The sequence below is a fragment of the Cupressus sempervirens genome, chromosome 4 (assembly GCF_028749045.1).
Source record: "Cupressus sempervirens isolate cs-2001-9-10 chromosome 4, ASM2874904v1, whole genome shotgun sequence".
Classification (NCBI taxonomy): domain Eukaryota; kingdom Viridiplantae; phylum Streptophyta; class Pinopsida; order Cupressales; family Cupressaceae; genus Cupressus; species Cupressus sempervirens.
This window is the reverse complement of record NC_143121.1, coordinates 24,949,373-24,965,937: the sequence shown is the minus strand read 5'-3', so window position 1 is coordinate 24,965,937 and position 16,565 is coordinate 24,949,373.

Genomic DNA, 16,565 nt, shown 5'->3' with positions numbered 1-16,565 from the left:
TGTTTAGAACTTGACCATTATTATTCCTATACGTAGTTGAAGATATAATTGTCAAATTTTTAATAATATTTAAATAAAAATAATTTTTTATTATAAAATATAGTTTTTCAAACATAACGATCTTATAAAGAGCTGTTATTCCTCATTATATGGCAGCAGATCATTTATTTCATTTATTTAGCTGCATCAAAACAAAGTATTTCTGTTGAAAAGTAATAAAGCTATTCAGTAAAGATTAATCATGTTTCATCTTGTCCCACAATAATATAATATAATATTACTATTGCATTCTGCCTTATTACATTCATAAGTGTCTAATAAATACATTGTCAAATAAAAGTCAATTTCTTTCAAATTTATTGGCATTTGAATTTATCTCTTACTATCTCCATTAAGCTTTGGTTTGGTGATCTTGGTGATCTTAGTTTTTACAAATATTTATTCAGCAACTTAAGATCTTCCTTGTTTAGGCTATTCCTTATTTTGTGGAGGAAGAGTAAGGAAAATATATTGATATTTAATAAACTATTATGATGCACTCTTTCAAAAAGATCATGAATGGGTTCTTAGAGATTTCCAAGACTAGTAGACCTAAGATATTCTAGCAAGACAAGTGAGTTGTCTATTGAACTTAATAAGATTTCTTTTTCTTTGGAACAGCTCATCATCCCTTCTCTTCTATAAAAACCTTAAAATCTAATTAGTAGGAACAAGTTTAAACATATTAAATTTAGTATTAAGGAATTAACATCACCAATATGTATCCCATGTCATGAAAATTAGATACTTATTTATGTACTTCAAATAACTTGCACTAACCTAATCAATATATATTTTTTAAATTAAAAAATATGAAGAATGAAGTTTAGAATGTAATGATATGATTTTCTTTCAAGTTTGAAAAAATAGGTAAAAAATCATTAAAAATGATACACATATGTTTGAGTAGTGCTAAAAGAAACTAAATATTAATTATATGTTAATTTTATTTACATCTGAAAAAAAAAAAAAAAAAACCATATTGTTAAAAAGCTAAGAGGCTTGAAATTATGGTGGTAATTGTACAAGTATTCACTTGATAATGGATAAGGGTAATGATGAAGAAGTCAAGAAATTAGATTAGAAGGGAAAAATATGAGAAATGGAGTGAAATAAAGCTTCCAAGTCAAAGGCTTGTCATCGAAGTCTAAGAACAAGCCTAAACGCACATGTGAGCTATTTGAATTCAAAAGTGTGTATATTTTTTTGAACTAAAATTGAATATGTATTTAAATGAGAACAAAACACTTACACATGCCTTCATTTCTTTGAATGAGCATAACATGTATACATTGTTTTAAATTTAAAAAAAAAACATTTACATGTGTTTCTAAGTCAAAGCTAGATTAAATATGTGATTTTTTTGATGATGGTACGCACCACCCTTACCAACTCACACCCAAAAACAAAATAATATGGAGAAGAAGAGAACAAAAAGTGCTTTATAAAGCATCTATTAATACTTGGAAATCCTTACAATGTTCTCCAAATGAGAGAACTGCAACTTCTTATAATATCACAGAGCTTCCAAAAAGAAGGCTTACATCCAAAGAGTTTGAACTGAAATAGCTTCACCCAGAAGAACTTTCTAACTATGAATTTATACACCAAGACCCTTAACCTGCAAATCTCCTATCACGAGCTTCCACTAACTAAGATCTTACTACTAAGTTCTTTCACCTCCAAAATCTTGATTAAAAATGCTCATATGACTTGCTTAAATAGGTACTTACCACCCAAGATATTACAAAGACAACCAATTTGGGATAAAAGGAAAATACAACTACCTTACAACAAATATTAAATTCCCATCCAAATACAACTAAGTGCCAATTAGAAAACTACAATACTTTTGTGGATCATAACAAATAGTAAATGCATGATTTAAGGAACTTTTTACAAACTTCTAAAATGCCACCTACACACCTCGATGAAATGACAATCATTTTTCTTATTTTTCTTTTATGCGACCCATACACCTTGGTAAATGAGATGCATTTTTCCTCCTTTTCCATTTTCTAATTTATTCTTATTATTTTCTCTAATTTTCGTCACTTTCTCTCTCTTCCAATTTTTTTTAAAAAATATCATATGCCCCCTTTTATTTTGTGAGGCAAGATGCTTTTGCATCAAACATCTATGGTAGAAAAATATTGTGGATAGGAATTAATAAAATGAAGTAGCCACTTTTGATATATATTTTTTCTTCTCTTCTAGCACCTAGCTAGAGCAAGTATTCATTACTGATATATTTCCTTCTTTCTTCTTTTCCAACATCTAGCTAGAACAAGTATTTGGTGTTGACAATAATCCCTTGCAATGAACTCTATCCAAGTATAACCCTCATCCTCCTCCAATATTGTTGAATGTAACACACCTATAATAAACTCAATGATACCATACCATTCTTCCTTTGCATGCCACACATCACTAACAAATATCCTCATGTAAACCATCATCATATTTAAAATCCATCTAAAATTCAACATCCAATGATGCATAGAAATTTACCTCTTTGACATCTTCATGTTTGTTTGCTTCTTTCATGTCATCAAAAATGCATATAACTACTTCACTTGCTTCACCTCTAACCAAGGCATTGTACTCTTCCTCTACTATTGTAGTCTTCAAATCATCTTCATCTGACTCACAAATCTTTTCATCTCCATGCTCTTCCTCCTCTCCAACTTCAGGTTCAAAAATATTTTCATCCTCTTTCTCTTCTTTATTTCTAGAACCTAACAATTATCAACATCTTTTTTTTTGGTGGCATGCTCTTCTCTTTCATAACTTCATTTCTAATTCGTTCATCCACTTTTGAAAGTCTAGTAATATTTCTTCTTGCATTCTCTCTCTCAATATCTCAATTCTAGGAATGATTAGAATCCATCCAATCAAAACTGTCGTCTTCATCTTTCTCTTCTCCATCCTCAAGTTTTCATAAGACAAACTTCTTGCAACAAAAGAGCATCACGCAAAGTGCCTCACAATCAGTAATCTATCCACACACTTAGATAAAATCACAATTCTCTTGCAAACTGCCTCATAGTTAGTGATACACTCAAGAACTTCTTCTTCAGAAACTTCACCCAACCCAAGGTCCTGGCACAAACTACCTCATGTTTGGTGATCTATCCGCACACTCAAGAACTCCTGCTCTAATACCACTTGATGAAGGGTCATTGATACCACTTGATGAAGGTATCCTATGATACCAATGAAAAAGGATTCTTGGAAACCACTAATGAAGGCAACCAACTTAAACCCAAAAATATAATAATATGGAGACAAAGAGAAGACAAAATTCTTTATAAAGAATCCTTTAATGTTTGAAAATCCTTACAATATTCTCCAAATAAGAGAACTCCAAATTCTTACAATATGAGAGAGCTTCCAAAAATAAAGATTATGTCTAAAGAGCTTTAACTCAAAGCTTCATCAAGAAGAACTTCCCTACTAAGATCTTATACAATAAGATCCTTCACCTCCAAAGCTTCTATCACAAGAGCTTCCACTAACTAAGATCTTACCACTAAGATCTTTCACCTCCAAAATCTTGATTACAAATTCTCATATGCCTTGCTTAAATAGGTGTGTAACACTCAGCACCACCATGTTAGCAACTTAGAAAATTACATTGCTTTTGTGGATCACAACAATTATTAAATGCATGATTTAAGGAACTTTCAAAAAACTTCTAAGATGTCATCTACACACCTCGATGAAATGACATCCATTTTTCCTATTTTATTTTTATGCGACCCATGCACCTTGGTAAATGAAACACCTTTTCTCCCTCACTTTCCATTTTCTATTTAAAATTTTGTTCCTCTAATTTTTGTCACTTTCTCTCTCCTCAATTTTTTTTTTTACATTTTTTTAAAATACCATACCCCTTTTTATTTTGTGATGCAAGATGCTCCTACATCATTTGTTAATTATGATTTACACATATCATATAACATAATACACATAAGAAAGGAAAAATTATAAGTCTTTATGTTTATTCTTCTACTTTAAGTTATACTTGTTGAACTCACAACATGACTAAGAGGCAGGGGTGAACTATTTTAGACCACATTAAGAATTTCAATTCAAATTTTAATGAACTTTTCATCACCATTAGAATGCATCTCTTATAAATCAATAAATACGAAAGTAGGATCAACATGAGGACACCATATTTGTGTAGAAATCTAAAGCTTGGGAAAAACCAAGATGAGAGATATCTCACAACAAGTATATAAATATGTAATTGCAAAGAGTTAGGTCCCCTGCTAGAGAGCTTAGTACTTAGGACTTGCCAATAAATTTTACCAACTTAAGAACAAAACATTTGTGTGGAAAATCTAAAGACTGAGAAAAGTCAAGATGAGAGATATCTCACAATAGATATATAAATATTTAATTATAAATAGTTAGGTCCACTTCTAGAGAGCTTACTACTTCAAAATTTCCATTAACTTTTTCCAACTTTAGAATAAAATTCAAAATGATCCACTAGAAGGCTCGCAAATAATGTCAATGAACTTTACAAATGAAATAAGAATCTTTTGAAAATAAGTTAGCAAGAACAGACTTTGAATGCATCTCTTTGATGCTTAGGTTACTATATATCTACTCATATTCTTTCTCTTCTCTTTGTTACATGATTTTCTCTTCCACTCTACATTCACCACAAAATTTTCAATTGCATTCATTAAATATAATCTATAGATAATTAAAAGCTTTGCATCAACTCATCTCCAACTAAGATAAAATATTATTATGTAAAATAGCTCATACAAACTCAAGATACACAAAATAGTGTATCGTAAGAGAGAAAGAGGATCCAAATATATCTCAACCCACTCTTCTAAGACAAATCCATAAATTTGCAAATCAATCAAGGTTGTCTTTAAAATGACGTAATGTGTAAACCAAAAAATTAAAGTTTGCAAAACTAGTTAACCAAAGAACATCTTCCAAATGACCCATGAAGCATGTAGATCTCCACACACTAAGGCAATACCCAAAATAGCAACCCAATCTCACTTATGAGACATTTACAAAGACCAAAAGAATGATGCCAAGTAAGGTAAAATATTTAGAAACATAGAAACACATTGTTAATGGAGATATTGAGTATAAAAAATTAAAGATCACTTAAAAGCCAGAAATATCACCTAATCATACTATGTAATTGAGAAAGAATAATAACATTATCTAGGAACACTATATCCAAATGTATCTAAAGAATATGAAGAATATCTTGGACTTGTCTAAAAAAGAATACTTCTTATCAAAGAATTAAATTTGTACTCAATGCAATACATGTGTTATCAAAATTAGTAGAAACAATAAAAAACATCATTCTATAGGTAGCTATACCAAATTGATTAATAGTCTACATATTGCAATATTTTAATACCACATCAAGATTGAATGACATTACTAATACCATAAGTTGTAAAGCCAATCTTTAAGAGATAATAAAAACTATAAAGATAGCTTCTAAGAAACAAAAACCGATTATTTTAAAACATTATTATGATAAGTGGTGATATTACTGGGTAAAAGAACAAACACGTGTCACCCTTTTGTAAAGGAAAAGGCTAACAAAAGTATCATTTTTCACCTTCAATGACCTAAAAGTGGTATTATTATTTAGAATTTGGAAATCAATTAAACTAATGAAATGTGAAGAAATGGATGAAGTTTAGGATTCTAAGTTTTATTCATTATTTGGAATAAGGATTGATATATTTTCCTATTTTTTATAGATAATTTTTTAGTTGTTGAAATCTACTAAAAATTAGCGGTCTAGTTCCCACCACATAACTATACGAAAATAAACTTATTTCCCTTTTATTTAAGACCATGTTATAGTTAACATATTTAGCTAGAACAATCACAAATAAAAATTAGCTTTACGCCTATATTTTCTTTTTCTAATGACTCAAATTTAAACTCACTTGAAATCGATAGTTCTCATCTCCCGCTGCATTTTTAAAAACAATTCTTTTATAATCAAAACAAAAATTATACATTCTAGAAGAGGAATCTCTCCTCTAGAATGTCATACAACTTTTTATAAAAAAATTATTTTGCAAAATTGACATCTTTTTTAGTGTTAAAATATGTGCTTGTAGAATTTTTTAATTACAATATACTATATGGGTCAGTGCAAGAAGTTGGGTCTCACTTTTGGCCAAGAAGTGGAAGTTCTTTTCCTGTTTTTGAAATTTTTTGTCAATTGATGTCAAAATTTGAGGTATTTAGAGATTCAATATTAAAAAACTCCAGAAATAAAATTTTTAGTGTTCGGAATCTAGTTTTTGAATATGTAATTTATTTGTCCACCCATATGATAGATTTTTTTTTTGATATGGATCTTTAAAAAACACTTTTTCAAAATGCTTGTTTCAGGACCATACCATGCTCGTGTACGGACACCATAATTTGACACAAATAAATGAATTTTTGCAAATTCTTTTAAATGGAGTTACCTAATAAACCTAAGATTGATGAAAATATTTTTTCTTAATTTTTTATTGAATAATTTTTTTATTATTAATTATTAATTGGCTATAAAGGTAAATTTTAAAACCTCTCGTGTATGGACCACATAATTTGATAAAAATCTCACTTTTTTCAATTTTGTTTTTTAACATCAAAAGAATTGTATGTAGACTGATAACATATAAATTAATTTAAGAAAAATTATAAAATAAAAAAGTTATTAAAGTTTTAGTGAATGCCACTTTTTAATGTTTAGGAGATAGTTTTGATTAATAAATAATGGAAAAATAGAAAATAAACTTATAACACTATAAAATTTACATTTTTGAAATCAAAACAGCAAGACCTATAATGGGTTTTTGTCTCGTCAAAAAATTCAATAGGAATGACTATAAAAAAATTACGACCATACCAAAAATTGTCGATTAAATGCCTTAGAAAAAACAAAAAAGGAGTACAAAGGCATGGCTTGGTGGGACCAAGCCTAGTCCATGCCTTTGCCCAAGGAAAAACCCCATGCAAAAGTTGGGAGCCATGCCAAATTTTCGCTCATGTCTCACGAATCGGGCACCCGATTTGTAATTCACAAATTAGGTGCCTGGTTTTTTTAAACCATTACACGGACTTTTATACGATTTGTAAACGGGTACCCAATTTTTAAAAAATTGGGTACCCATTTCTGATGTACCCGTTGAGTCCCAAAATTTTCCCCACCAACCCAATTTCAATGATTGAAATGATTGAACAACAGTTTCTACCTGCAACACCGAATTTCATCACGCTTATTCTATTTTCTTGTCCTCTTATACAATTTGCAGGCTACTGATTCAAATTCAAAATCGGTGCAAACATGGGATCAAAACAACGAAGAAAGAAGAAAGCAAGAGTTCTGAAAGATGAGGAGATTGCAGCAAATAAAGAGAATGAAGCACAACATCAACGCGAGAGAAGACATAGAATTAGAGACTTGAACAATTTTTCAAAGGAGAAAGACATTGAAGATACCACGATGGATGAAGAAGTCAAAGAAAAGAACCCAATACAAGATAATTCAGGTGCACATTCTAATTATGTGTTCAATACAAGTGTGTCTCCAAACCCTCGAATTTTCTCTCATGATGAAACTGGAGATTTTTTAGGAGCAGGTTACGATTTAAACGATTTAGATTTTCTTCATGAGAAGCAATTGTCAAATGATCATGCACAAAACACTCCAATTGAAATGGCTGCCCCAAAAGAAATACCAAGAAAATTTGAAAATGATATTCAAATCCCAAATAACAGTGAAAATAGTAAAGTGTTTGAAAATAAAAATTGCATGAATGTAGACATAGAAACACCAACTACTAAACAAACATGTCAGGATGATAGTAAAGTGTCTAAACATAATTTTCATATTCCTAATGATGTGTTAGATAATCTTGAGGGATTGGTTTCATGGATAAAAATTAGGACACGTGCTAATATAGGCATTTTTTTTATAATAAGAAATTTGGGTTTCAATGTTAGCTAATGTTGAAACTAATTAAACTGTCTAAAATGCAAAAAGTAATGAGAAGGTTGAGAATGTATGCAAAACCCAAGAATAAAAATAAGTCTTTAAAACAAGTTGTATCCACTATTGCTAGTGCCTTTGATGTTATCAGAAAGAGAAGTTGGTCTAAAGATAAGAATGCAGCATGACGAGCAATAACAATACCTTTAGTTAACAAATCAACATCTGACAAAAGATTGATTACCGACATAAGTGGATATCTTAATGTGAATCGTAAGACTTTAGAAAGAGCTGTAAAGAGAAGGGTTAACTTTGAATGTTATCTAGCAAATATTTTATGGACTTCTAGTGGTAGACTCCCGAGATGTGATATGAAACTTACTAGTGAAATCAAAAGTTTGATTGAAAATTTTTGGCATGATAATACAAGAGTATCACCTAATTCAAGAGATGTTCTTAAATTGAGAATTGGGTCAAAAATACGTGATCCACATCCTAAACACCTTTTGGACATGACTCAAACTGAATTGTTTAAAAAATTTGTAGATGGTAAGGTATTAAATATTACCATTAGTTAAAGATCTTTTGAAAAGTGTAAACCATGGTATGTAAGGATTAACAAGGAAAGAATCACATGTTGTTGTAAAACTCATATTAAATTTCATTACCATTATGATGTATTTCAATCTATACATGGTACCATGCACAGTAAAGAAATGTTGCAAGAATGTGGTATAAAAATACCACCTCAAACTATAAAAGATTTCATATCAGGTTTGTTTTGTAAGCCACCTAATGATCAATACTTTCTTTTCAATGCATGTCTTTCTAGTACATGTGATATGTGTGGCAATATTTCTTTGCTAGATGAATGTTTGCATGAAAATGCTTTTAGTACTTTTGGACAACAATTAGTTGAGGTAAAGAGATTCAAAACTATTGAATATCCCTTGAAGGATGGGAATTTTGGAAGAAGGTGTGATCTAGTTACAGATAAAGTTAATTGTCATGCATTTATGGATGAGTTTAAGAGTGTGATCATACCAAAATATGTTAAACACTCTCAATATTCTAGATGGCTTGATGGACAATTTCGCATATGTAAAAATACATTTCCAATTGGTACTATACTTTTAGTTGTTCACTTTGTAGAGAACTACATACTTGCACCGCAAGAAGAGGTACAACCACAATATTACAATTCAGCGCAAGTAACAATTTATGTTCATATAGTTTATAGGCATGCACTTGATAGTACAGAGGAGGATCAAAAAATATTGAGAGAGTACCATTTTTATTTAAGTGATAATAAACTCCATTCATCTGAGTTTGTCCAATATTGTTTCAATTTCTTTTATGATAATTTAAAAGAGAGACAAATTCAAATGACACAACATTGGATATGGTCAGATAATTGTATAGGACAATTCAAGAATGCTAGAATGTTCTATTGGTTGAGTAGGACACATAAGCAAACTAGCATCCAACATGTGTGAAGTTTTTCTGAGGCTAGACATGGTAAAGGAGAACATGATGGTGCTGGTGCATGTGTGAAGAGAGCCCTTAGTAAAGAGCAATTAAAATTTGAAGAAAGAGCTAAATTCAAAAATGCACATGAGATTGTCGAATGGTGTAACAAATATTTATACACGAGATAAAGTCAAAACTCTACAATCAAACGTTTCTTCTACCTAGTTGAAGAAAATAATATCCCTTCAAGATATGATTGTTATACAATTAATGGTTTAGCTAAATGGCATTCATTTAGGAGTTCAGATTCTAACACTTGGACTATATGGATTTGGGAGCTTGCTTGTTTTTGTCAATTTTGTCTTGCAGGTGAATGAGAAGAATGTGAGAATACAGAATGGGTTGAAGATTGGCAACAAAGATCATTAGCACCTACTGACATGCATTTTGAAGATGATATAGTAAATGAAGGCCAGAATGTTACTTTTGCATCAGAAGACTATGATTGTATTTTAGACCTCATAGAACCTGGTATGCATGATTTAATTAGATTTTTTTGCGATCTCATGCTTCAATTTATATAATTTGGATATGTACACGAGTGATTAAAGTGTTTCTATACTTTATCTTATCTTGTAGGACATGTTTATGTTGTTATTGCACCTAGTGATAATGATGAAGAAACTGAGTATTGGCTAGCTAGATGTGTGGAACCTAAGAAAAAAATGACATGTTATCAAGTAGACGATGATGGTTTTGAGTATCCAATCGAATCTATTGTTGTAGCTGGCACCTGGCTACGTAGATACCTAACAAGAAGAAATGGTTTCCCAGCATTTGAAGACTACCAAACTGAAAAGAAGATTTTACACTATTCTCATTTGGTTGTGGCAACAAATATCGAATTAGAAAGATACAAAGGGAGACCCGCCAATAAGGTATAATGGACAATTTCAATGAACAAGCACGAGACAGTCATAGATGCATTGTAAAAGAGAGAGGATGCAGATGGTACAGTGGGATGAATACATTTAAATCACACACATGTAAGTTTTTTCATTATTGTATTATTTTTATATATATGTACTTATATAATTTAATTACATGTATGTTTGTGTTGTCAATACCAATTTAGAGAACTTATATACCTCTTATTCAGGTCTCAATTACAATTTATGCAAATTTTAATGTTAAAGTGGATCGAACATCAACATCTTGTGCAATTTCACATAGTAAGTACATACAAATTACACATATATATTTACATAGTTCATATACCTTCAATATTAATTTATGTGTTTATTAACATGTGTGTTTTTGTTTTACATTTTTATTTTACAGGACCTCATTTGAAGAGATGCATTCAACCAATTTTATGTTTCAAATGAGTTCAGTGAACTATAAATATATCATTGACATTGTCTTACATATGTTGTGAAATATGTTGTACAAACTAATTCAAAAATGAGAGTTTACTTCTATTTGAAAGTTAAAGCTATGTGCACTTGATAAATTATTATAAATTAATTGTCAATTTAAGTAATGACCTCCTATTTTGTTCTATTACTTTTACATTCAAGCATGTTTAAATTAATGTTTGTTTGAAGTTTCAAATTACTATTGATTGTAATATTAAAAACAAGTCACTTGCACATGATAATTTAAATATCATCACGCATTGTATTCATTGTATTGATTATATCTTTCATTACCAAACAACACATTAAGATCACTTATGATGTACATTGTTAGGTACGTTATCCATACATGTGTGTCTTAAGGGGACATGGGAGTCGTAATAAGTCATTATGTCTATTATACATTATGATAGGTATTCATATGTTTACTACCACATAATAGGTCTTATTAGGTGATAATGATTCTTACATTACCAAACAACACATTAAGATCACTTATGATACATTGTTAGGTATGTTATCAATACAATTTTTAATTGAGTAGGTCAATTTTATTTGTATGAATTATCTCAATGCATAAATTTTATTTGATATTTATCCAATAATGCTCTATAGATAGTTAAAATTATTGTTCATCTTGCATATATACTTACAAAATGTGTCATATGTTCATGAATAAAATATGTCAGAATAAATAAAATGGTTCGAATATACTTAAAACATGGTGAAACATAGCAATATATGTACTACATACACAAGCATGATAAGAAATCATAAAAAAATAGTACATGGTCTAACATACATCATAACATGATCTATGAAGTGAAAAAATGCATGGTCTAACATATAGTTTTAACTATCCTAACACAAAGTGTACATACATCATAAATAATATATATATATATATATATATATACACATTAGAAAAATGCAATCTATAGGTGCCAACAAGACCTAATCTATCTGATCAAATGTCCTCTTTGCTCTACGTGAAGAGGACTCAGATGGATCATCATGTGTAATATGAGTCTTCTCGTCATGTCGGACACCCTGTGAGTTAGATGTATCACCCTATGTAATAGGAGGAACGTCTCATCATGTACTTGCTTAATTGAAATGGGTCTCAAAATCTAGCTTGCACATAAATTAAATATTCACTACATAATAAAATAAATTATACCACATGAAATGGGTGTCCCTCAGTAATGGGAGGAGGCGCTCTGTCGAAACTACCAAATGTAGCAATGGTGAGGTCCTATAATTTACAATACATACATTTTTTGAATTTGATTTTAGAGCATAATGAACTATACATTATGTACATAAATCACAATACTGACCTCAAATGATGATGTAGGTACCTCCATCTGGCTAAGTCCTGTGCTCTCAGAAACACTCATGGTGATGTAGTCCTAAAATTATGGATACATAAATGTTTAGTCAAAATTAAATATACATGAATATAATTACAAATTACATAATTTGTACACTAAATTTTTATACGCTATAAATTAAACATGTATATATAATGTATATATCATACCTGAGTGGTAGCCAATGTCATAGATGTGTCTAGAGGTATGCCAGCATGATAATCATAAGATAGAGTCGAAAATAGACTATACCGAGGCCTGTATGGATGAGCATGATATCCATGCTCCTGTTCGTAAAATCAAAACACAAAAAATATATATACATGTGAGTCAAAATTGTTCAGATTATAAGTTAATAATAATGTACATACATAAAAATAATACAAATGATTTGTCTTCAGTCAAAAGTTCATACCACATGTATTTGAGGTTGTGCCTCAATAGTAAGTGGAGTAGGACTTGTACTAACATCAGTATGTGTAGATGCAGACAATCCCTACAAAATCAAATAAAAACAACATATGAGCACATGTTATTAAATTTGAATTTGAATGTACATTTTTACAGTATAATTCAAAGTGCATACCATATAAGGGATGCCAACATTTACTGGTCTCAAAAAAAGACTATACTGCCTCTTAGGAGGAACAATGTCATCCATCCTCTGTTATTTGAAAAGTACAAATTAATATAGTTAACACAATTACACATATATGTAGAAAGTAAATAATTATGTGCACTTTATATATATATATTGAAATGAAAATTTTACCTACTGCTCTTGACTCTCTCCAGGCTCTCCCTGTTGCATGAGGTCAACAAATGATGACACGTCTATCTCGTCACTACCATCACCACGGGAAGCATATACATCATCATCGAAATCTGCACCCTCAACATAATGGCCATCGTGTGGTTCACTAGGATTTCTCTGGGGGCCTATGCATATGCCTCCACAACTAGTACAAACATGTCCAAGTGGAGGAGCATGTACCGCCTGTGTCCACTGCTGTACTAAATTGACCGAAAGGGCACTCAAATGGGTAAAAGAAGATGAAATTGCATGATGATGGTGAGGAGTAGGCACAAAAATTGCAAGAAGAGGTATAAGGGGCTCGACTTGCCTGTGATTTCTCATTTTGTCAGTCAGCTTTGCCCCAGGCCTATCCTGAGGCATCCCTCTACCAACCCCCTGAAATGCTTTCATATCAAAATAGTTGGGTTTCAAACCCAACTCAAACTCAGCCCATAAATTCCTAAGGAAGTACATGGGCACTTCCTAATTAGTGTGTGGTGGATGGTCAAATACCATCCACCACCGCTCCCAAAAATGTGCTGCTATGCGTGGATGTGTACACCACCTAATGGAAATGCGAGGCTTCTTCTCACTAATTGGTTCACCCATCTTAGGGTTTACAAAATAATGTTGAAAATTTCCTTTACCTATATGTAGGTTATAAACATCTCTGTATGATAAGCCATTAGAGTAGAAGGCACGCATGCTTTCCCTCCATGATCTAAATGAATTGATGTCTAAATAAAAATGACGAATGGAGTCAACCATGCCTTGCATGCTATCGGCAAGATGTAGTAGATGAGGGGGGGGTGCCTCTCACGTCGAATAGCCTCTATATCACTCATGAGGTCATTGAGGATACGCCTCATGGTCTCGCAGAGCTCATCCGCAGTGGGTGGTGGAGGTGTGGGTGGGGGTGGAGGTGGAGGTGGAGGTGGAGATGGAGATGGAGTTGGTATAGGTGGGGGTATGGGAGGGGGAGGGGGTGGCAGTGGGTCCATCAAATATAATCTGCATATATATTTAAACAACATAAAACATAAAACACATCAAAAATACATCACAACATAATACACATGTATGACAAAATTACTATTTAATAAAATTTAAATCTAAAATTTATCAACTAGATCTATATAAATGCACATATCTTTATTAAAATCATATCAATTAAATAAATAAAGTTAAACAATTATATTTACCTATATCGGATATTTATTATGGTCCTAAGACAAGAGTTAAGGTTACAATTATCTAATGAAAGCTTAGAGATAGAATTATGAATTGATTAAAAAAAATTTATGATTGTAGTTTGAATCCTAACTATTATCCATTTTTTAACATAAGTAGTTTTCTATCAACAATGACACATCCAACATGGAAAAACATTAAATACCAAGGACAAAGGCAAAGAAAATTATGCTATATAGAAAGGATAGAACAAACTTCACAATTCTTCAAAGAATCTAAAATCTATCACATGACATTATTGTTGTAAAGTAGGTCATATGAAATTCTACAAAAAGCAGTTGGCTGATCAAAAATTGTTCTTGGAAAGGTGTCAAAAATGCTCTTGTCACAGAGCATTCAAAGGAGTCAACCTTTTATGCAATCATATGACCATATTACAAATATAATAGAATAGGGAGAAGAACAAAGAGAAAAACCTTGTGTGACACAAGTACAAATCTCAACACTTAAAATAGGCATCCCCATTAACTAAGTCACCTAGGGATGAGGGGACAATTCTACTATATAGAAAGGATACAAAAAACTTCTTGATTCTTCAAAGAATCAAAGTCTAAAACTTAACTCATGCATTATTTTTGTAAACCTGGTCATATTAAGTTCTACAAAAAGTAGTTGGCTAATAAAAAATATTCTCTAGAAAGGTGTCGAAAATAATTATGTCATAGAGCACATGCTAAAAATTTCTCCATTGTTGATCATATGATAGAATTATCAGCAGAATTTTAGATTACATTGCACACAAACAAGATGTTACAAGAAAACTGGGACAAGACAATGTCACTAATTCTAAAGATATGTTCTGACTTCTTGTCACATTTTGGAATAACCATGTAAAATTCACCTTTGGCATTTACATTAGAAAGGGGGAAAAGATGTAAAGGTGAAAATATAAGAAGTTGCATATAATGTGTAAAGTATATTGAGTATATATGTATCGGGAAGCACCATCATATTATGTACATATACAAGTATTGAGATAAACATCTCTTACAAAAGCAATTTCAGAAGATCTCAAAAATAGAGTATGGCACCAAGTTGAAAACCTTCTTCCAAACTATAAGTGTAGATCATGTCAGGTAATGAACTAATTTACATTTGAACCCTATCCCTAACCATATAATAATCCTAATTCTAATCATAATCTATAATTCATTACCTTATGAAGCTTTGGCTATCCATTTTATTGCCAAAGTAATCCCTTGGCTATCCACAAAATGATCCTAATAGATTTATATAGAAGACCAAATTGATTTAAATAAAATGAGCAGGAAGAAGAAAAACTTACACCCAATATTCAAGGAGAGAATCTTTTAACATACTTGAATTCTACCAACCAAAGTGACATAAGTAGAGTTCTAGTTGTTGAGTTTTCCAAATATTTTCTTGTTGATATAAAGACACATTTCATTTATATGTTAGGGTTTACTACAGATGGAATCCCTAGGTACCTAACCACTTAATTATGAAATCTCCATCCAATACCATATTTGCTATACAAGGTAGGGGACTCAATATTTAGCCCCAATAAGATAGATGTAGAGACATAAATCTTACTACCCGATACAAAGAAAAGAGGTCCAATTTGATCATTAAATGACTCATGTTGCACTCTTCTAGCTTAAAAAGAATACAAATATATTATCAACAAACTATGTAAATTAGATACTTATTAATTATTTGGAGAGTAGATCCTCTAACTTTTCGAGACAACTGGTTATCTCTAAGGAGATAATGTAATGAGTTAATGTTCAACAATAAAAAATAAAGAGGATGCAAGAGGATACCCTTTCATAATTGATCTAGAGAGTCCTAAAAATTATGATCTAACTCCATTAATTTCTTTACTAAAACCTTGACACCAATCGTAATAGAAGACAACATTTGACATTTAATATTGGATGGAGGGCTTGCAACATCATCATACTGAAACTCCATTCCACCCTTTTGTAGACATTTTCATAATCAATTACTTGAGCATGCCTACACTCTATTTTAGAAATGTTTCTCAATCCAAAGTCTTCCAATAGGTTATCAAGTTCTCCAATATGCATAAGTATCCTTAACAAAACACTTTTGTCTAGGGTTAATGATCTTGGGTAGAATATCTTCTAGTCTAGAGGCTAAGACCTTGGCAATAATTATTTTGTATGATACGCATTTAGGAGTGTCCTGTCTCTAATTTTTAATGAGATTGTTATCTCCCCTTGGGGATCAATTGATTA